The following is a 24,693-nucleotide window of genomic DNA, read 5'->3' on the forward strand; positions in this document are numbered from 1 at the left end:
TTAATTCTAGGTCAAAGATTTAGAAATATTTACCATCTTTTTATGCTAGTAATGTGATTGGTGCTCTGTGTTCTTATTTCTTTAAACTACTTTTGCATGAATATAAAAATAGGTAATTATGAATGAATTTTTCAAAGAGACTAACTGGAGCTGTAGTGGCTTAGTGGATAGAGTGGTTCGCCTTCCAAACCGGATTCGAATCCCAACGATAGCTCGTCGATACGAATTCTGCACCCGGCCTGCACTGACCACAGCGCTGACGCATAATATCCTTAGTGGTAGACGGATCGTAAATTAGAATCTCCTTGCTGTTAGGCTAACCGTGGGAGGTGTTTGTGGTTTTCCTCTCTATGTAACGCAAATGCGGGTTAGTTCCAACAAGAAGTCCTCCCCGAAGGCAAATTTCTCCCAATGCTTGATCCAGGAGTTCCCTTGTCTTCTCGATAGGGTTCAAAATAACAAAGCTACGGAGTTGAACATTAGTAAGCGTACACCCTAAATTGGGACGGCTGTTCAACGACACTTAAAAAAAGAGAGAGAGAGAGATAATTTACTTGTATGATATTCTGTCCCTCGATACTGTCAGCCAAGATTCTATCTCCTGGAGATGTTAGGTTCCGTCAGACGATATTTTTTCTTTTTACGATCCTCTGGAAATTTATTTGCAGTGTCTAGACACTAGATTCCACGAATTATCTGGCGTTTAATGCAATAAGTAACGTTGAGCGATATTTTAATACTATAGCGATGCCATTAGTGTAATATTATGAATTAGTGTATGTTTTAATACTATAGCTTAGGCCGGGATAGCCTGGTCGGTAGGGCGCTGGGCCCATATCCAAGAGGTCGTGGGTTCGATCCTCGCCGGCCGAAGACTCCCCGTGTAGTAAATGGTGACTGATGCACGTTAAATCTGTCGAGTCTCAAAGTCCTCCATGTTCCCACAACAAATCAATACCTCTGGGGGTACTGATCCAGGAGTTTCCTTGTCTTCTGGATTGGTTCAAAATTACAAGGCTACGGAGTTGAACGTAAGGAAAAAAAATGACCTTAAAAATCCAAAAATTGCGCAAAAAATGCCTTAAATAAAGTAAAAAAATTGAATTAAAAAATGTTTTGCTCTTTAAAACTATTATGAGTCATTTAAAAAATATAAAGCAATGCAATACTTGTTCTGCGTTCATTAAAGTTTGAAAAATATGTTTTATATCCTAAAATAACAAAAAAAGGAAAATATATTGACACCAAAATATTTTTATTTTGTATAGAAACTTTAATGGATATAACAACTTCCATCTCATAATATTACTGAATATCAGAATTACATTGGATTATAAAGTGTTTTTTGATAATTTGAAATGTAAACGAGCGTCTCTTGTCTGAAAGTAAATTTTCATTCCTGCAGAAGCTTCTTTCAACGTCTACTGATGTTATAAGTGCGTACTTGAAAAAGACGGTCTCACTTACTGACAATTCTTCTTCAATTTGAAAAGATTTTGCTTCGCCTGTTAATATTCTGTAGATTTTCTTCATCGTTTGGAAGCCAGTGTAATAAAGAAAATTGATAAAAAATAATAAAAATTGGAAAAAATTAACAAAAAACTTTAAAAAATGCATTAAAATGCAAAATACGCCCCAAAATTTAAAGAAAAATGCCCTATAAATCTAAAAAAATGCTCCAAAAGTCAAAAAATGTCCAAAAATGCAAAAAAATGCAAATGTCATCAAAATCCGGGCCTTACTTATTACTGATATATAATGAAGCGAGCTTCATTTATTAAAATCAGTCTAAAACCTTTTTTGTTCTAAAATGATAAGTTTTTTTTTTAAAATTCAGAACTCCCTTTTTAAATTAATTAAAAAATATTTTAAGTATCTTTGATGAATTAAATGCCTATTACTATTCAAAATTATGAGTAACCATAATACAATGCATTTCAAGTTCGTTTAATGTCATTCATAGCAGGTTAATATTGATTTTTTTCTATTTTGATGACGTTAAAAATCTCAAAAATTCCCTATGTGTATAATATTTAGTACTTTTGCAATAATTATCATGAAATTTATATTATTTCCTAAAATCTACTGAATTTTTTCCTATACACGTAGGCAGCCATGAAATTAAATCTGTCATTGTTTATTTTCAAAGCCCTTTCCACAATTTCATTTCAGGTGTTAAAAATTAGAGATTCGAAATATCTATTTAAAAAAAATGGAAGGTAGGAGAAATAAACAGCTTAGATATAATGGTTAGGAAACTGAATCATTTTATTTCTAACCAAAGTTTCAAAATTAGTTGTATTGGTCGCCAACAGATGACACTTCTGTATTAAAAATCTATTAAACGGGTTTCTGTTCATGTCTAACCATTACAACTGAAGCATTTTCAAATTATCTTAAATTCTCAGTCTGCTTCTTGTTGTGAGAACAAATGGTAGCTATTTTGAAAGCGTAATTCTCAATTGGCAGCGCCACCTGCTGACACGGATTTTGCAACTAATTTTGAAAATTGGTGAGAAAAGTTCCAAATTTTTTAAATAGACCACAACAAACTTTACATTTCAGTCCTAATCCTTTAATATTAATTTTCAGACCTTCGGACCATTCGGAAAACAAATTGTAATTGGTAGGAACTTGATTTCGATTACTTTGAATTTTTTGCGCTAGTATCTAAACTTTTTTATTTTTAATATAAGAATTCGAAAAAAAGCTTTTTTCCTTTTTTTTTGTATAAGTCGACTAATTCCAAAATTAATTGTGGTGTATCTACCACTACAAAAGTACAATTCCAAATCACATATATATGACATGTTAACTCGATTCTATGTTCAAGTACCATTCTATAGATGAAGGTTGACATTGTCGACTTGACTCGCCCCACATTGGTGACACGGACGGGATGTAAACACGCCTACCTTGACAAAAACTCCCACTTCGATGAATGATCCCCATTGAACAGTTGACATGCTACTTGTGACTGATACATTATCCACTTCCTCGTGCTGTTGCTACTCAGTCTCGATCACACACAATGTCGGCCTGTATGCACTCGACTGCTAATGGCAATACATGGCCAAGACCGTGAACTTAATGCAGCTCTCACGATCAGAACTAAAAAGTACGGTGATCTTAATACAGTTCTCCCGGCTTCTCACAAAACAGCAATGAATCGACTAATGGTATCCGTTCATCAAAATATGTCACAGATATAATTCCGGTGGGCGAGTACTGTAGTGTGTCTACAGCTACAAAAATTCAATTCCAAATCACTAGTACATAAGACATGTTAATTCGATTATATGGTGGAGTACCTTTTCATAGATGAAAGTTGAGCCCCACTAGACTACTAGCCCCACAGAGAACGTGGCAAAAAAATTACAAAATAATGAAAAGATAAGAAGAGAAATTATTATAATTGTTCGAAAGTAACAATCTAATATTATAGATATATTACAAATTATTCAGTTTTATGAAAAAGCCGTCAGTGTGTATACATATGTAGTTTTTGGGCTATTTACTTTCATAACAGCCAATGGAAAATATTAATAAAGATAGATTGTTTAATTGTCACATTTCAGTCACTTGAAAGCGGGTTTAGTGGGTTCGTTACTGTTTAGAAAAGACGAAACATTTATCGAAGTATTGTGCGTTACATTTATAGTTAATTGTAAAAACGCTGATAGATCTGGATCTAATACATTTAAGCCAATAAAAGCATTTCTTACATCAATTCCGAATCGGACTGGAAAAATGAGATATAAATAAAAAGAAGAAACAAATCTAAAACAGTAAATATAACAAGATCTATGTCTTGTACTTAAAAGACATAAGGCATATTTTGTATCAAGATTCTAAAACCCTGCTTTTTTAAACAAATTGTTACGGCATATCCATCCTTATAGTCACATTGTATACAATATGGTCATAATGTATACAATGGTATATGATTAATTCATAATAAATGCTGAATGTGACTCATTAATCAGCTATTTTTAATTGGTTCTTCTTTTTAGAAGCTGGTCATAACATCTTCCTGAATTCATACGAGCTATAATTCAAGTTGTCACATTTGCTTTACCACTTTGCTGCTAGTTTCATTTCACTTAACCTCTTCGACACGAGCGAGTCATACATGAATTCTCAGAGAGGCGACAATCACGGTAAAAAAAAATAAAACTGGTAGCAAAACTACCGTCAGACCTCTATTCAACGAAGACGCTAAATTCCAATAATAAGTTCGTTATATGAAGAATTCGTAAAATAGAAAATCCCCTTTTAAAATACTTAAACAACACAAAACAAGTTTTAAATTTATAAACACTAGACATAATTAAAATAGCAATTGATAACCTTTATCTTGTTAACTGGTATCTACTATTTATTTTATAAATCTTAACCATAAAGGAAATCTGCATGGAGAGCAAAACATAATCCAGTACATGCTACATACATTTTCAACTAAAAAAGAGCTAAATTTAGGCATAAAATTATAGCTGCATTTATTATAACAGTAATTTTAAACATACATTACCACATATGATCTTAAGTTTAATTACTAGTGAAAAAAATCCATTGATTTTGAGGTGCAAACAAAAAGGGAAAGGGATTTTACTGCTTTTTCTGAAAGTTAAATGGCTTCAACAATCTGTTAAAAGTCATTTCCTCCTTAAAATGCGTTAACAAGTTTAAAATGTTTTGAAATATTTTGGGGAAAATGAATCTTAAAGAAAAGTTCGTTCAATGGAAAATTCACCTCGCTATTTGGAAGTTATTTTACGAAAAAAAATTCCAAAATGTCTTGGTTCCTCGAAAAAATTTGCAAAATAGAGAAATTTGCAAAATGGAAGTTCGTTAAATAGAAGTCCGACTGTATTTTTATAGCAGTTTACTTGTGGTCTGGGTAATAATAGTTTTCTTTATTTAACTCACCACGACATCGTTCAAATTAAAAATTATACAGCTAAACTTTTAACAAACATAGATTGGATGTATTAGATTTAAAGTGAAAGCAAAATTAAGGTTGTCAAATAAGCCACGCCCAAACTTAAGCTACCGCTTTTTATTTTTTTCTATCCTGTTTCTGTTTCCCTACGAATGTATTTATAGCTCGCCCGTCCCGAAAAGGCTAAATTTCAAGATAGGCTGTATACAATATTTAGCCAAATCATTGCATTCAGCCAATATACCATTGTGTACAATATGCTAATGCTGTGAATCTGTTGCTAACTGTGAATTGATTGCGAATGCTATGAACGCTACAGCAGAATTTCAAAAAACAGATAAAAACTAAATTTATTTTTGAAAAGTATATTTTGCAATATCTAGCTTACTATACGAAGATGCCAAATACACAAAAATAGAATTTTTTGTCGCATACGATTGATTTTTCAATTGCACGGCATCTCTAATTTATAACTGATTCATTGCTTTCAATTATAGTTTAAAGGCTTCTGTTTCCATCCTACAGTAAAGAAAGAATTACTTTAGTGCATAAAATCATATTTCCTACCACAGCAATGAAAAGATTCGATTTAATAACTTCATTGAAATTAATCATTCGAATCATCGATTAAATATGCATACAATACAGCTCTATGTGGAACTGATTCGACATTTTTCAATTGATTACGATTTAAAGTTTCATCTAAAGGCCTCTCAACCATAAAGAAAAATCCCGTGACTCATTGATTGCATTGAATAAAACTCATTTTATATCTTCTTTCTGATAATCTCTTCTCCAAGCAAATAACGATCACGCCATTCAGAAAACAGTACTCATCAAAGCGCCGTTACTTCACTTCAGTTGTCTTCACAGAGACGTTGCCATTAGACTGCAAGGTAAAGTAAATATCGGGGAGCCGTAAAACTGCAATATATGACTGCGTTCACTTCTCCCCTTCCCCGAGGTTTATGTACTGAAGCAGTTACACAATCAACACGTCATCTGAACTACGCCATATCAAAGAGAAATGATGAGCTATTTTTGTTTTTGATATGTGTCAACTTGAGGTCTTAATCAAGAAAAGTTTTTTTAGTTTTTTGCAATATGCATAACAACGGTTTTAATTGAAAAATTTCTTTTCTTCTAGTGGACTACAGTCTATGTAAAATCTTAATTAGTAGGTGATACTCTATACAGCTTTGTTTTTATGTGACTGAAACCAGTTTGCACTTTTTTACATTCGTGTATCAATTGGTTAACATTGCAATGCAATACGTTAAAAATAAATACAAATAGGAATTAAATAAGAAATCTTCTGAATAAAAACCCATTACATGTATGTTTAAATATAAAAGTATTGCATATAAACTCGTGCAACACATGTAATTATTAAAAAACTACAGAGTATCTAATAATTTGGTCTAATTATTACAATATACTGACATAAAACCTGATATAATAAATCTTCTACATTCATAATATATATCGTCTACTTTAACCAATCGTCAAATTTACATTATATATCGTCTAATTTAACCCACTGATACACGATATATAATATAAATTTGATGATAGGATAAATTTGACGATATATTATATAAATATAGAATATTGTAATAATTGAATCAAATTAGTAGACTCACAGTAGTTTTTTAATAATTACATGTGTTGCACGAGTTTATATGCAACACTTTTATATTTAAACATACATGTAATAGGTTTTTATTAAGGTTTATTGCTTTTACTCGGCTGAAACTGGTTTGCACTTGTTTATGTTCGTGTATCAATTGGTTAACATTGTATTGCAATACGTTGAAAGTAAATACAAATAGGAAATATATAATAATCTTCTGAGAATTTTCAGTAATTTTTTCTCGCTTTTTACATAAAGAACAATCTATAAGAAGAAAAGGTCTCAAATACTAATAATCTACTAATTTTTCTTATAATAAATTACTCTAATAATATTTTCGTAAAAAAAAAACTAACATATTATTTAATGAGTAGACATGTGATTGGGGTAAATAAGAAAATAGCGAAAATTAAAAATGCTACCCAATCTACAAAATCCAGAAAATGTGTACAAACATAGGGTCGGCACCAACACATTATATACGTAATATCAACCAGAAGAATTGAAATTAATGAATATCAACACTTTATAAATATGTTGGTAATAGACAGTAAATTTAGTCTGATTTTTATAGAAACCCTCTAAAATACACAAAAAAGAACTCGAAAAGAAACCAAATGAATACTTAATCAAGCTCCAGTGAAATCCGATGGGTTTCGTTTTCAAGAATTTTTTTTTTACAATCCTGCCATCAAGGCATTATGAATCTTAAACGAATGATCTTAAACAAATATTTCAGATACACATAGCATCTATGTGAATGATGACATTCACCCCAGAATGTAAACATTTGCCAGATATCGATCTTTCAAACTAATCTGCACACAAACCGTTTGATATAACTTTTGTTAAAAATAATTGCTAACCACCATTAACAATTCAGCAGAAAATGAAGACACCTGTCCGTTAGCATGTTTGATATAAGCCATACACAAAACAGTTTAATATAAACCCCATTAAGAATAAGGTTAACAAATCACCAATGGATGAAGAAATTTGTCAGTTATTTGTCTTTCACATTTGCACTAATACAAAACGATTTGATATAAATTTAAGGATAATTCCTAGCACAATTCACCAAATAGTGTCGAAATTTTTTAGCACAAGTACATTTAGTCAGAGAAGGTGTGTTTTTGTGTCTAATATCATATCTTGAAATATTAATCGATTTAAAGTGATTAATAGATTAGTCTACACATTCCAATCCCGACACAAACAGACCACAGAGCTAAAATAAAATATCCTCAGTGGTAGATGCTTACAATCCTCACGCTGTCAAGCGGAAGGTTTTTGTGGTTTTTCCCTCCATGTAAGGCAAATAAGAGTTATTGTCGTCAAAAAAAACCTTCACAAAGGCTAGATTGTCCTAACCCTAGCAACAAGGCCAGGATAGCCACTGGGCCCATGTCCGAGAGTTCGTGGATTCGATCCCCGCCTGCCGAAGACTCCCTGTGTAGTAAATGGTGACTGATGCACGTTAAATCTGCCGAGTCGCAAAGTCCTCCATGTTCCCATAACAAATCAATACCTCTGGGGGTACTGATTCAGTAGTTTCCTCGTCTTCCGGATTGGGTTCAAAATTACAAGGCTATGGAGTTGAACATTAGTAGTCGAGAACCCAAAACACAGTTCAAAGACGGATGAAATAAAAATAAAATAACCCTATCAGCAAAATAACTTGGGTGCTCATTGGGCCAATATTCATGAATCTTGGATCTTATGATAAATCTTATGTAAGGGTTCAAAGGGACTTCATGTTTTCGATATTTGTCCGATATTTTACAGTCATTCAACTACCAATATCGGCTCTATAGAGTATTGTCAGATTCACCCGGTATTTTAAATTCATTATTTAGCCCTATATTAGCCATTATGTAGGCCTTATATAGGCCATTCTAGGACCGATATTAAAATATCTAGATATCCCAATATTGGTCTCTCAATGCATGTTCTCATAGCACCCGTATAGAGCCAATTGTGAGCCCAACTGGGGCCAAGGTAAAATTGTTGCTAAGGAATGCTTGATTCAAGAGTTCCCTTGTCTTCTGGATTGGGTTTAAAATTACAAGGTTACCCAGTTGAGCATTGAATGTCGTAAACTCAGAGTAGGGTGGGTCGGCTTGTTTAACGCCGGTTATAAAATGAAATTGATCTACCAGTTTTGCATTAATTTCAGAAAGAAGACTGTTCGAAAAATGTCCCCTTTTTCCATTCAAGTGTGATACATTTATCGGATTTACAAGAACCTCTCATTCAGTTGGTCGGAAAGCGAACATGGGTTTCTCTCGCTCATAAAGCTGTCGTCTACGCTTAATCCCACTTTCCTGCCGGTACTCGATAAGATTAACTTAGGCGCAAATCAATCTTAATACACATATTGGATTTTCGGGCGAGAATAGGTCTCTCTTTAGCAGCTGAGTCTAAAATATAGTGGGAATCGACTTCAACGAGAAAAAGATTTTATAGAGAATAGAACTACAAAAAATAAGTGTTTTATCGAACAGTGGTATGTGTTTTTTTTTCCCTCCCAGTTTAAGAACGCGCTTTATAGGACACGTCTTGCGATAAAACTAAAGTGAGGTTATATGGATTTTTATTTAGAAATAAAGATGAATAATTAATTCGTCTCATTAGTCATTTTTAAGAAAAAAATCGGTCTTATGCAACAAAATTTATCTTCAAAAACTTTAAAATTATTCAATAAGAAATTAGGTTCACTAGAAAAATAGGGATTTGAAAACTTACGTATTAATTTAAAATTAGGTTGAGATAGGTTGTAAAATTATTCAAAAGAAATCAATTTTAATTGTATTAGGTTGGGTTTTTAAAAAGCATTAATTATTGGGTAGTTAGTATTAGGTAAGAAACATTTTATTTTAAATTATTTGATGCAATTAGGTTTGTTGAAAAATACTGTTTTTGAAATTACTTATTAATTGAAAATACATATTTAATTAGTTAATGATTGGTTAAATTGGGTTTTCATTAATCCATAAAAAATCGGTTATGTGCAGTGCATTTTCTTTCAGAAGATACAAAAAGATGTTCAAAAGCTATATAAAACTCATTTTACTCCCTTCTCAAAAAATGTAGAGAAAATATGGAAAAAATTACATATTAATGAAAAAAGTGAAAACGAAACTTATTTAAAAAAATTAATAAAAATCCGAAAAAAAGATATAATCTCTTTATAATGATATATCCCAAAAAGGAGTGTTTTTCTAATATTGTATCAATATAGCTGAAGCAATATATATGTATATATATATATATATATGATTGGGGATACATTGGGATGAGTTTTATAACATATTTCACAACAGATATGGGCTCAAACTCAAACTTGCGGTGGTTTGTGTATAATAGGACTAATTATATAACAGGGATAAATACAATAGGACTTTCCAAAATAATTGGAACTGCATCCATGTGTACAAATTAAACGTTTATTTAATTTGTACTCAGGATATCATTCTGACTATTCTTTTAATTCCTTTGTTAGACTTTTTTGTCTTGGTTCCATGAGCACTACGATTTTAAATATTGTTTTGAATATTGATTAGATAGCACACTTTGTTGCTGCAGCCATAATGTTTGTAAAATTCATTATCACAATAATATGAAAACCATGATGATAACCATGGTATGAAAGAAATGATGGTAGTATCATCTTTGATGGTCGTAATGATATGAAAGCGAAGATCGTATTACACAAGCAATAACAAAAAAACATTAACAAAACATTACAGCTTTTAGATTTCTTTTAGTAACAAAAATGCAAATAACTTCACCAATAACAAATTGTTTATTACATAAAATTTACTCCCGCAGTGGACTGATCGTTAAGACAAGGTTCCCAGTATAACACCGAAGTCAAGCATCACTGGCTGCTGTCAGTGCGCTGTTGGGTGACCACTTGGATCAGTTTATGAAGAGACCGAGGGTGTGCGGTATCAGTCCTCGTTAAATTGCTCTATCTTAAAGTGCTCGACTTCGTTCTCAGATTGTCGGGCTACCAAAGCGAAGGAGTCATCCCCTCTGCAGAGAATCAAAATTGTGATGGTATGTCTTCGGGTCATCCTCAGGGATGCTTCCCAGACCGTCGCCAAGAGCCCATTGTGCAGCTCTAGTGCGACGTAAATAAAATTACAGCTACATTAAATTTAAGACACTCCTGTAGCATAGTTTTGATTTATTTTTTTTTTGAAGGTCACATGCGTAGCTGAATTAGGACAGTATTGAAATAGAGAAGAGAAAAAAACACTGATACAAAATAAAAAACTTCGAATAACAGTGATTGGTGGATTAAATAGGTTTTGATAATTCATGTTCTACTGTAAATATGTTTTTATTCATAGAATTATTCACTAACAGTCCAATAAAAATTGTTCATAATGGAAATAATCATAGGCATGATTCCTTTTAAAGCATTTTTTTTAAAATCAGATTTTCCGTTGCTTCAAACAATCAAGAATTCTATATTACATTTCTGTCATTTTCCTAGAAGATTATTTTTCTTTTCATATAAATATCATATCCATGTTTATACTTCTTTTTAAAGAAATATGCATAGATCAGCCTTTCTCTACTGGCATAATATGCAAATGTGAAAGAGTTTTCTAACCATGATGCGCCTACTTCTTATGCATTTCAAAGAATAGAGGATTGCATTTTATGTATAATGCAAAGCATGGCTACTCATTCTAAAGGAGATGAAATGAGATCTCCTCCAATGTTTCAAAAAGTTTTTTTTATATTCTTTTTTTATTCTGCATTTTGCATTTCATATTTTCCTTCTGTTCTTAAGAAAAATCTTGGAACAAGAAAATTGAATAAAATCAAATCTCGTAATTTCTCCCAGTCACTTGCATTAATTCTTAACCTTTATTTTTGAACATGTGGATATTTGAAATTGTTAGTAACGTGACTATTTTTTCGTGCTTTGTTTTATTTCATTTTATAACCGTCGCTGAACGACCGACCCAATTTTTGGGTTTATGACTACTAATGTTCAACTCCGTAGCCTTGTAACTTTGAACCCAATCTGGAAGATACTCTTGGAACATGTATTGGAAGAAATTTGCCTTCATGGAGGATTTTTCGATGGGACTAACCCGCATTTGCGTTATGTGGAAAAGAAAACCGCGAGAACCTCCCACAGTTAGCTCGACAGCAGCTAGGGACTCTAAACCATTATCCGTCTACTACTGAGGATGTTTTACGTCAGCACTGTGGTTGGTGCGAGCCGGGTACGGAATTCGTATCGACCAGCCATTGCTGGGATTAGAACTCGGTGCACCTCATTGGAAGGTCTCCTGATCCATCACGGAACCTCGTACTTCGTGTGTCGAAAGAGATTTTAGTTAACCCTTTGCTTATGGTGCACCATGTGTTGTACCATTACATGTGGTCCATATGCTGGACCAGCCGCAATCAAAAGAATAAACTTTTTTTTGGTTATTTTATTATTTATCGTGATGAAAGCTGTGAATTTAGGCAGATCCGCAGCCAGACTATGTGAAACCCTAGGCTAAACATTTTAAATCTTACATTCTACAGTACTCCCCCACCACAGATTATATCAGTGATAGAATTCAATGAACGGATACCACTAGTTGATTCATTGCTGTTTTGTGAGTAGCCGGGAGAGCTGTACTAAGATAACCGTAGTTTTTGAGTACTGATCGTGAAAGGTGTATTAAGTTCACGCTCGTGGTCACTCCTGTGTTGCCATTAGCAGTCGAGTGTATACGTTGTACGTTATGTGTGATCAACACTGAGTAGCAGCAGCGCGAGGAATAATGTCGCAGTCACAAGTAGCAAGTTAACTGTCCAATGTGGACCATTCATCGAAGTAGGAGTGTTCAAATCGTAGTGGGCGTTTCTGTCAAGGTTGGCGCGTTCACATCACATTCGAAGGTCACTAATGTTTGTATAGAGTAGTTATCGGGAATGTCGACTTTCATCTATGAAAAGGTACCCCACCGTTGAATCAAGTAAAAATGCCTTTTATACTAGTGAATTGGAATTATATTTTTATAGTGGTAGATACAGTACATTCTCTCTCTATTTTGAACTTTTTTTATGAATTCTATATAGGGGAGAGGGGGGCACATGTGAACAAACTTTTTTATTTCTTCACTTTTCGAAAAATATCATCAATTTTTCATAGTAAAAAAGTCCATATGTTTAAGTAGTATTTTCTTTGTCTTGTGGAATTTTTTGAGATTTTTCAATAAAATATTTCTTTACTTCATAATATTTTAGAAAAATGACTTCAATTGTTCACATGTGCCCCTATTGGGGGCACATGTGAACAGGCCTGGGGCACATATGAACAAGATTAAAAACACAAAGCAATCATCATATTTCAAAGAAAAAAATCTTTAATATAACAGATATAGATACGTATTATAATGAGGGGGTTGTAGCTTACTATGTGAGTTTAAATTGTACAACAGTACTGTCAATAAGAAAATAATTTTTCAGCTGTGCAATAATTTTTCCGTAATTGGGTTTTTCGCAACTTCATGTTCCACGGGTGTTGTAATGGGCCTTTTTCTTTCTTCTTTAATACTCTTTCATGCTTTTTTTTTTCATTTTTTCTATCTTTTCATTTGTAGCTTTAACACTTCTATTTTCTCAGGTGTATCAGTTAATATGCGTGATGCGCGATCAGCCATTTAATAAAAAAAAACTTTTTTTTTAAAGGAAAAATTAATAAATTAATTATGGAAAATTAAATAATGATAATTTTAAATGCATACATATTTTTTAAACTTATAATATCATGAGGATAATAATCTTAATACTATGTAGGGGCACTTGTGAACTGTTCACATCTGCCCCAGATGTTTTGTTCACAAGTGCCCCCATCATCCTTCTTAAACCTAACTTGAAAAATAAAGAACTTTTAATTGAGTAAAAAAAAAGAATAATTGTCATAAACTTACCTGAATGTTCATATAATGATCTGCAATAGTTAATTTTAGTTTATTAGTTGATTTATATTATGCTTTCACTTGGAGAAGAGAGCGATTATAATATATGCAACACCAGCTGATACAAAGAAATTGTCAGAATAGACCAACAAAATGTCTCATTGTTCTGAAAGTTTTTCAGAGAGGTAGGACTAGTACTGCCATAAATTGAAAATTTTTCGAGATTTTTTATTTCAAATCATATTGGTAAAACATACCATGTTCACATGTGCCCCCTGTTCACATGTGCCCCCCTCTCCCCTACTTGCAACTCATGCGCAATAAATAAAACTTACTTTCTTCGTTTTTCTTTGTAGCTTTTTCTGTATTCATTTATTGTGATATGGTATACATATCTATAGAAGATTGTTAAGTGCAAGATCCATAAAATAGGAATCAATTAAAAATGGTGAAATAAGTTTTATTTTCAAATTCTACAGTTGTGATTTTTATGAATGATAACCTTAAGTAGATCTCTCAAAATATAAAGGTCACTGAACTCAAGAGCCATGCCGAAGTTATTATCTATATGCTAAAAATATAAAGAACATTTGATAATTTTAATACTAAAACAATTTTTAAAGTAACCATAGAGTAGGGATGGGCAAACTGTGGCCCGCCGGTAGGTTTTATTCGGCCCTCGGATAGAATTTTAACTTGTCGATCCGCGTCGAATATAAACAATATATATTATACATCCATTTTCTTGTCTACTTTGTTTAAAACTATTTCTGTTCTTTCTTTTTTAACAAAGTAGTGATGAACTTTTTACTTTCTCTATTTTTGTTCTACAAAACATAAATTGATGGAAATAGTTAGCACAGACAGCTTCTATTGGTAAAATGTTGAAAGCAGAAGTACTTTATAGAATAGCCATAGATTGGCGTAAAACGAGCTTTTGTCTTTCTTGAGGAGCAGACATACAGAATTTACTATTGAATTGTACTTCACATGTGGCAGACAACGCATTTTAAGCTCCAACGAGCGGATTTTTTGGCCGGAGTGAGTTCTAGCATTATTTATAGCGTATGGAACACATGTAAAGTTGTCCATGACTAAAAACTTGTTTAGTCAATACTAAACTGATTTTCTCAAAAGTCTGATCTTGTGACTTATTTATAGTCATGGAGAGGGGTTTTAACCTAGACCTAATAGATGATTTAAATACAATACAAAATCATTCAGACCTAAACAGTTTTACGAATAACTTAATTAATAAAATTTTTATAAGTTGTCAACAAACTTACAAAACTAAACTTTTTCATCGTCCAACAAATGCCACTTGGTGGACAACACAGTTAACAATTTACAAAAAAGAACTTCAAGCAATTAAAAGACGCTTTCAACGATCAAATGATACAGAGATTATTAATAAATATAAAACAATTTATAAGAAAAAAAGAGCAGAGTATAAAAAACATATTATACAAGCTAAATATAAAAGTTGGCAGATTCTTTGCGAAAACACTAAGAATATTTACGGTGCCCATTATAAATCCACATTTAGAACAAATTCATATCCAACAATACTCACAAATATATACAACAACAATTCTCAACTTGACGAAGCAAACAGCATTCTCAAAAATCTTTATCCTGACGATAATATTATTCCTACACGTCCATTAATTTACAGTAATAACACACCGGATCCCCCATTCACACACAATGAGTTACAACGCCTAATTAAGTCTCTTAACAGCAAAAAAGCACCCGGCATCGATGGAATAGATTACATTGTAGTTAAAATTTTATTCTCATTTTTCAGTACTTTAATACTTAAATTTTTCAACAAATGTCTTGCTCTAAATTATTTTCCAGATCATTTTAAAAAAGGTCAGGTTTTACTTTTTCTAAAAAAGGGCAAAGATCCAAAGCATTTAACATCTTATCGCCCAATCACCCTTCTACCTTGCTTGGGTAAATTTCTGGAAAAACTTATTATTAAAAGACTAAATTTTCATTTGGAAAATGTAAACGCCCTTTCAGATTTTCAATACGGTTTCAGATTCGGCAAGTCAGTCCATTTAGCTTTGGATAATTTTAAAGATAATTTAACACACCTAAAAAATAATTACAAACACGTTGCAGCTATATCTTTAGATATTAAAAGTGCTTTTGACAACATTCAATATAGTATAATTAATCATGAGTTGTCAAAACATCATATTCCCTCTAATCTTTGCCTTTTCATAGAAAGTATAAACACAAATAGACAAGCAATTGTTTCAACAGATCAAGGTTACGTAACTAAAAACATTTCAAAAGGTTGTCCCCAGGGGTCATGTATTGGTCCTACAGCATGGAATCTTACTATCAATAGTTTGCTTAACATACATTCTGAAAATTATATGATCCAAGCTTTTGCAGACGATCTGATTATACTGACTTTTGCCAACTCAAGGAGAAATTTGGAAGAGATTACAAATAATTCCCTTAATGAAATTCACACATGGCTAATTCAAAATGCTCTAAATCTTTCTATAGGAAAAACAGTTTACATCCACTTTTATAACACAGATCGCAGTGCAATATTTAAAATCAACAATATTAAAATTAAACATTCTAATCATTTTAAATATCTAGGAGTAGTCATTGACAAAAAATTAAACTGGGGTTCTCACATTAATCTTTTAAAACAAAAATCTAAAACATTATTAAATTCGCTTCAAAAAATCAACCAAAAATCATGGGGTATCAACCAAAAAGCGAGAAAATTAATTTACAATACAGTAATAATTCCCGCATTAGCTCATGGTTGCAGCCTATGGGCTACGAATATCTCTCCACGTATTTATCGCTCTTTACAATCTATTCAAAGAAAATTTCTTTTAAACATGAGTAGAGCATATTATTCTACCCCAACGGCAGCACTTCAAGTACTAACAAATATTCCTCCTCTCGCAGAACAGATTATGTCAATATCTTGTTCAACAACCGTAACTCACCTCCAAAAAGATGCCAATTTTAATAATATAACGTATAATACACTAGACTATGAGAAAAAGCTAAAAATACCACATCGCCATCCTTCTTTTCACATAATTAACAAAATAACTTTAGTAGAACAGAATAATTTTGATTTTAACAGAAAAACAAACTATTTTACAGATGGCTCGAAGACAAACACAGGCACAGCTTTCGCTTTCCTCAATATTACACATTCACAAAGCTACACATTAGACAGGGTAAATTCGGTCTTTCAAGCAGAACAGTTGGCAATCTTTGAATGTATTAAATACATTAAGAGCACTAAAAACTTCAATAATAACGATATTTATGTAATCTGGTCAGACTCAAAATCATCAATATCATCAATACTTGATTTTGACACAAATAATAGAATTTCTTTTGATATTCAACAAGAACTACAACACACATCAATTCAAATTTCCTGGATTAAAGCACACAGCGATAGAGTAGGTAACGAAAAAGCAGATGATTTAGCTAAACAATCTACGAGACAACCAAAAAATTATGTATACCCACTTCCAGTTTCATATCTTAAACGACGTATTAAAGATTCTCTTCTAACAAAATGGCAATTTCAATGGAATAATTCAGACAGAGGCAGACGTCTATTCAAAATTATTAACAATGTTACTTTTTTTAAAACAATTCCTCCAAAACAAGTCATCTGGTTCTTGACGGGTCATGGACCATTCCCAACATTCTTTAATTACCTGCATATAACAGATACTGATCTTTGCACCTGCGGCCAACAAGGTTCGCCTGAACATTATCTCACTAGTTGTTCCTACACTGTCTCCTGGCACAGTCGTCAACCTAGCCCAACAAATTTAGAAATTTGGCAGAAAACTTTTATTACAAACAATACCTTAAACAAAAGATTAATAACAGTTATGAATTTCTTAGCGGATAATGACTATCTATTAAAATTTTAATAACTTCCCATTTTACATGTATAATATTTTTTTTGGTCTTATTTCTTCCTAAATTCCACACTTTCAGTAAAACCTGTTCTTTTTTTTTAATTTTTAAATTTTTTTAAATATCATGTTATTTAGGCTGGAGTGGAGCTGGACCAGCGGCCAAGTCCTGGGCTATATGGTTAAGGGTTTTCATAACCTAGGTACATGCTCAGGGCTTGGAGGAAAGAAAAAAAAGTCATGGAGAAGGCCAGCCTAATTAATTCCTAATTGAGTTTAAATTAAATATTATAATGTTTTCAGGGCATGAATCTGAATTGAACAACCTGATAATGCTCACTCTGGTAATTGTTTCCGTTTTTAAAAGCGCTATATGTTGAGCCACCTCATGTGACATTTGCCATGTGACATTTTTAGCAGCAATCATTGGTCAATTTTCTAACGTTGCCATTCGGGGAGTTGTAATGAGGCTTTTTTTTGGTGCCGTGTAAGAGAAATATATATATAGATATTACTTATTTTGTTTGAAATTTCACATCATTTATATATTGATTTACAGAAGTGATGCTTCAAATTAAATTATAGAAGCTCAACAGTTTTTCCTCGAGTTATTGCCGAAAATAAGTTTCATGTGACAAATGCAGCATTTCTTTAGCAACGAATATGCAGAAAAATATTAGTTTGAGATGAGAAAATGCAGTTATAAATTATGCATTTGATTTTTATCCAGGTCTTTCTTATAGTTCTCACGTTGCAGGGAATAAAAAAAGGCACAATAATTGTATACGTTTATTTTTATTTCAGTGCCTCGAAACAAAGCTTTAATTTATTATGCAAGATGTTTTGGGAAAAATAAAAAATTTATTTACAGTTGAATTGTTATCGAATAGATTTTGTTTATTTTAAGTTTTTTTATCATAGTATTGGGTGTTTTCGCAATGAGAAATGCTGCATCCGTTGACCTTTAGAAACCTAATTAAAAATAGAACTGCAAGATATTTTATTTTATTTTAAATCCGTCGTTGAACAGCCGACCCAATTTTGGGTTTACGCATACTAATGTTCAACTCCGTGGACTTGTAATTTTGAACCAATCCAGAAGACACGAAAACTCCTGGATCAGTATCCCCACAGGTATTAATTTGTTATGGGAACATGGAGGAATTTGAGACTCAACAGATTTAACGTGCATCATTCACCATTTACTACACGGGGAGTCTTCGGCCGGCGGGGATCGAGCATACGAACTCTTGAACATGGGCCCAGAGCCCTACCAACCAGGTTATCCCGGCCAACTGCAAGATATAACTTAACCCTTAAATCCTTATTGTTGCTAATTGTCTACACATAAGTTTCACTGGATTTTATTCGTAGAGTGTGCATTTCCGAACACACATTGATAACTATAGACAATAAATCATGTGCGAACGAAAAAAACTATAAGCTATAAACTATAAGTTTTAAGTTATATTTTTCTGGTATGTCCTGGGTGCAAAGGGTTTTCGCGGACTGAATGCATTAAATGCAAAATTGCTTTGATGCATTTCATTCATAAATAATATGAAAATTCTTGGATTTATAAATAATATATATAAATGGGTATTTACGTCTACTGTTGACAAAAATTTACATACAACTTTATTCAAAGTTAATTTTCAATGTTATTACCTAGATTTTTTAGAAATTTCGTTTACAACCTATGAAAAAAGATTTCTATAAAAAAGATAATTCAAAATTTAATATAAAATCATTCATTTACGGGTGAAATTATTATAGCTAATATAATTTTCTAAATGAAAAGTAAAATGAAAGTAGGAAAACGAACCAAATTTATTTCTAATGAAAATTTGTCGCAAAAATAATTTTTTTTGATGTATTAAACTGTAAAAAAATTATGTTGTGAACTAATATAAACTGAAGAAACAAATTGATTAATTTATCATTTCATTGCATATCAAGTTGTTGGTTTAAATTCTGTTAAAATCTAAAAAAAATAAATTTCATCACCAATATGTATGAAAACACAATATCGATAAATTTTGCAACAAACCAATGTTATTAAAATGTGTATTTATTTTCTTAAATACAGCTGAGCTATAATAATTTTAAATTAAATTCAAATTTCCGGGTATTTATTTCTATTTTCTGTATATTTGGCCAATATCTTATTTCCTTATAACAAATAAATTTTCTGTTTGAAAAGTCTTTTGGTTGTTATCTACTTTTCAAAAATGCTGAACAGCTCATGAATTATTTAAAATACATCAATCAAACTTTTTTTTTGCTCAATTTTGTTTAACATAAACCCATACACTGCTTAGGGGAAAAAACAAAGATAAGTTCTGTATTCTTTAAAGGGAAAACAAGGATGAATTCTGTGTGTCGTATTTTGTTTCTTAGGGATTTTTAAAAATATGTCTTCCCTTTAAAATTTCAGCTTTGGAATTGAATAAGTTTAAGAACAGTAATGGCAAATTGATTTATGGGTCCTCTTTAATAATAAAATGCCACGAAAATGTAGAGATGCAGAACACTTAGAAAGTACTAATATATTTAAAAAAACTATAGATGAGGAAAACAGTGTAGATAAGTTCCGAGTTAAATAAACCCAACTTAAAATGTAGCCTTATTATTATTTTATGTAAGTACAGTGAACTCTCACTTATGCATTGGTGTCAGGGGCCAACAGAAAAAAGTGCATAAGTGAAATACTTCTAAAACGCAATGTAAATTGCAGTGACAATATGAATAAATATGTTTCTAAAGATTAAATGTTAATATTTATACTGTTTTGGTATTTACTATAATTTCACAATAAAAAAAATATAACATACCTAAAGATAATTTATTTTCTTACAGAATAATCCTTAATACATGTTTGTATTTGTTTTTGCCGACGTATGTCAAAAACAGTTTTTTCCAGTTCATATAAATGGGAAAAGGGAATTTTTAGAAGCAGAATTAAATTGTAAATAGTCACGAATAGTGTCTAAAGCTTCTGATACTACTGTGTGATTTGGAGGAACTTAATCATCCTCGTCAGTATCACCCACCACGTTCTCGTCGTCCACAAGTTTAAGTTACATATAAATGAACACTTCTTCACAAAAAGTTTGATTTTTATGGGAGGGGGTGAAACATCACTTGATAAATTTCTAACGAAAGTACTTGACGTCATAATATGCTGCACAATTCAATAGAATCTAACAACATATTTATTTCTTCTTATCTGTAACAAGGATAGCTTATATAATTGCTTCAATTTTTAATTTAAAACCTACTTTTTCAAAAAAAAAATATTTAAAGGATAAAAAAACTAAAATATTAGCCTAAAATTTCGGCTCATAATTGAAAAATTTATTTTTAAAGTGACGCATAAACGAAGGATGTTTATCATTATTTTCCTACCTAATGTACTGGGACCTATAAAAATCATCGTATAAATGAAAAAGGTGCATAAAAGAGGTGGTGCATAAGTGAGAGGTCACTGTATAGCTTTTCAAATGATTATTTTCATATTCTCTGAACAATAAAATAATTCCAACAAAGTAAATTTACTACCACTATTTTAAATTTCTATAGCCATAGGGAAAAAAAATTAGTACATTTTGTTACCGGTCAGTGGTTAGAAGCATTTTAAGCAGTAGCCACTTTTTAAAACAAGTGGCCATTTTCTGAAACTTTGGAAATTCTAAACATTTTTTGTTGGTGATTATTTAATTTTTTAGAAGTTATTTTTTTCTTGTATTGAGATTATAAATTTCTAATGTTTATGCTTGCATCCATTCTAAATTTAGGAAAATTTTCTGGTCTAACATTGAGCCAGTAGTATAGAAGCCATGTCAGCAAAACATGAACTAACCACATTAGCCGACTTCTGAACATAACGGAATCAATCTAGTTTCTGTCCATCGAGAAGGGAATCACTCATTCATATATAACGAAGGAACGGCGCTCCGCTTTAATCGAATACGTTCTGTCACCTCATTCAGACCACAGATCTCCCCCCTATCCATGTCCCCCGAGGGGTAACCCCCTCATAAACTCCTTCAATAAGACAGCATCTTATTAAAAATGCATCGAGCAGAGATAAAAGCTGAAACTGACTCATGGAATTTCTGCTGCCGATTGGGGGCTGATATGCTCTTGGATTTTCCGAAACCAATTGACGTCAGCGGGAAAAAAAAAAGATATCGTTGCCAACAAATAATAGTCATCTTTGGTGGAATACGAAACGCAAAACTGGAAGTGAAATGTCGAATAAAAGTTGTTAGTTTCATAACTTATTTAATTTTCAAAATAACAATTTAGTTTTTCCAAATAGAATAATAAATAAAAATCAATTTACGATATCGTTGCCAAAAAATACTAGTCATCTTTGAAGGAATACGAAACGCAAAACTGGAAGTAAAATATCAATGTCAGTAAAATGTCAATTAAAAGTTCTTAATTTCTTAACTTATTTAGTTTTCAAAATAACGATTTAGTTTTTCAAAATAGCATAATTAATAAAAATCAATTTACGATATCGTTGCTAACAAATACTAGTCCTCTTTGGTGGATTACGAAACGCAAAAATAGAAGTAAAATGTCAATTAAAAGTTGTTACTTTCGTAACTTATTTAGTCTTCAAAGTAACAATTTAGTTTCTCAAAATAGTACTATAAATAAAAATTAATTTACGATATCGTTGCCAACAAATAATAGTCATCCTCGGTGTGGAATACGAAACGCAAAACTGGAAGTAAAATGTCAAGTAAAATTTGTCAGTTTCATAACTTATTTAGTTTTCAAAATAAGAATTTAGTTTTTCAAAATAGTATAATAAAAACAAATTAATTTTTATATGTACTTAACCCATTTAAAGCCAAAACTTAATTTTTTCATCAAACAATTTAAGACGTGATATATTACTTATTATGGTCTAGGAAACCACTAAAAAAAGATTTTTCAAAATTTCTTTTAAGAGTTTTTTTTTAAGAAAATATATTTCCTGTGTACAGGAAGTTTTGGGGGTCAGAAATATGAATCCATGGAAAAAAAGGCATGTTTATTCGGAGAAAGTACGCTTTGGTGTTTGGCTCAGGGCGTTCGTCTTCCAATGAGGTGAACCTGGTTTGAATCTCAGCGATGGCTGTTTGATACGAATTTCGCACCCGGCTTGCACCGACCTCAGAGCTGACGTGAAATATCCTCAGTGGTAGACGGATCATGGGTTAGAGTCCCCTTGCCTTCAGGCTAACCATGGGAGGCTTTCGTGATTTTCCTCTAAATGTAACGCGCATTGGGGGTAAACTCCATCAAAGAGTCCTCCACGAAGGCAAATCTCTCCCAATACTTAATCCAGCAGTCTTCTGGATTGGGTTCCAAATTATAAGACTACGGAGTTGAACATTAGTTGTCGTAAACCTAAAAATTGGGTCTGCAGTTCAATGACGGTTATAAAATAAAACAAGAAACTCCAAGTTTATCGTTTCGTGCTCTGAGATTTGCAGATTTATCAATTTGAATCAAAATAAAACAATGTTTTATAGTTAAACAGGACTAAAAAAAAATTTTTTTTTCTCCAAAAAATCTTTTCCGAATCAATATTTACATGTCACTTGGAGCTTTCTTCCACTAATACTTATTTTTAGTTGAAGAGAGAAAATTCCCACTTTTGCTCTCAAATTACTAGGTTTAGTATGGAGAATGGCAAGTATGGAACATTAATTTTAAGAAATACGACAGTTCTGAAAAATTAATTATTGCCAATATGTTTCTACGCTATTTGAAATTGATTTTCCACATGCCTTTCCTTTATTCAACACGTTTTTCCAATTAGCTTCTCAAATACTACTGGACAAACATTCATAATTCACAAATATCTTTAGCAAAATGTGTCCCCAAAAATGTCCCCTTTCCACCCTTGCATTCCTATCAGGTTCTAGAATGCAACCCACAGACGTTGCCTAGACAATCCAAAAAGTGGGGGTAAGGTGAGGGGGGGGGATAAAGTAGTGGGAGTAGTCCATTTTATGGACAGAAAAGTAACTGGTTATTCGTGACCCTTAAGCTTTTATGGGAACCGGTAACATTGATCCATGAATATTTCATAGTCACAAAAGAGGCTATTAGTCGCACGCGGAATGGCAACATTGATCATTCATCATAACACTCACGTATTCTTCCCCCCCCCTTCCCTCGAAAGCTGCGTGAAAGAGAAATGAATGACTAGGTTTGAACCATTAATTTCTTTAACGGCGAATGGCAGCAGTCAATAGGAAATGTTTCGATGCATTTTAAAATTTTAGTTCTTTGATGTCATTTGTTTGAAACTTCCATTATTCGGTTTTTAACAAATTAAAAAGTAGTTCTTTTACAAAAAACAAAGAGTTTAAAAGTACGGATTCATTAAAAAAAGTGCTTTACCAAAATCATTCATCATAAACCATTTAGAAGGATAAAATAAGGGTAATCCCAGAACAAAAAGTACCAGGAATGCGACATTTATAAGACACTTTTACACAGTGAAAATAACTAGATTCCTCGCACGAAAATGCTAAGAATGTGACATCAATGAGGCATTTAAGGATAAAACAAAGGAAATCCTGGTGGTTAAAGTACTAGTAGAGTGACATTGATAAGGCACTTAGCAGGAAAAAAGTAAAGGGAATCCTGGTACCCAAAAATACGAAAGACATTCATGAGGCATTTAAGGATAAAATAAAGGGAACCCTGGTGCAAAAAGTTCTAGTAGAATGACATTTATCAGACACTTAACAGAGAAAAAGTAAAGGGAATCCTGGCACCCAAAAATATGAAAGAAATGACATGAAGGAAATGCGAAGCTTGTAACATAAACCTAATATCAGAATTGTTAATAAGATATGGAGATTATTCTACTGTATATAACTACAGGGAAAATCTTAAAAATATCTTCATTTATATTAAAAATGTCGCAAAAGAGAAATGTTACATACCTGAATTAAAAACTTCAGATCTGCAATGAGAACACGAATCCAATCTAGATCTTTAAAGTTCTTATGACTGCACGAAAGTGATGGAAATCAACAGTGTTGCCATGCACTAGAATATAAAATTGTTAAATTTAATAAAAATTCTTTAGGTTAAGATAATGTCATGATAAACTCTGGGAAAACATTCAAATGATAAGCTAAATACCTTTAATAGATATACCTTAATTCCCATAGTAAATAAAATTATTTTTAAATCTGTTTTTAGTCATACTATATAATTGTTATACTT

At 32.0% G+C, this 24,693-nt stretch overlaps 1 protein-coding gene across 3 annotated transcripts in view; it reads right to left on the minus strand.

The window, feature by feature from the left end:
• Window positions 1-24,693, minus strand: part of LOC107442570 (vesicular glutamate transporter 1) — a 222,713-nt gene that overhangs the window by 166,150 nt on the left and 31,870 nt on the right. For all 3 annotated transcript variants that reach the window (XM_016056165.4, XM_087161900.1, XM_087161899.1), the window contains one exon: window positions 24,408-24,513. The gene's annotated coding sequence lies outside the window, so the exon portion shown is untranslated. The remainder of the gene's footprint in view (window positions 1-24,407; window positions 24,514-24,693) is intronic.

This window comes from Parasteatoda tepidariorum, chromosome 4 (genome assembly GCF_982258835.1).
Source record: "Parasteatoda tepidariorum strain Cologne lab strain chromosome 4, Ptep-v5.0, whole genome shotgun sequence".
Taxonomy (NCBI): domain Eukaryota; kingdom Metazoa; phylum Arthropoda; class Arachnida; order Araneae; family Theridiidae; genus Parasteatoda; species Parasteatoda tepidariorum.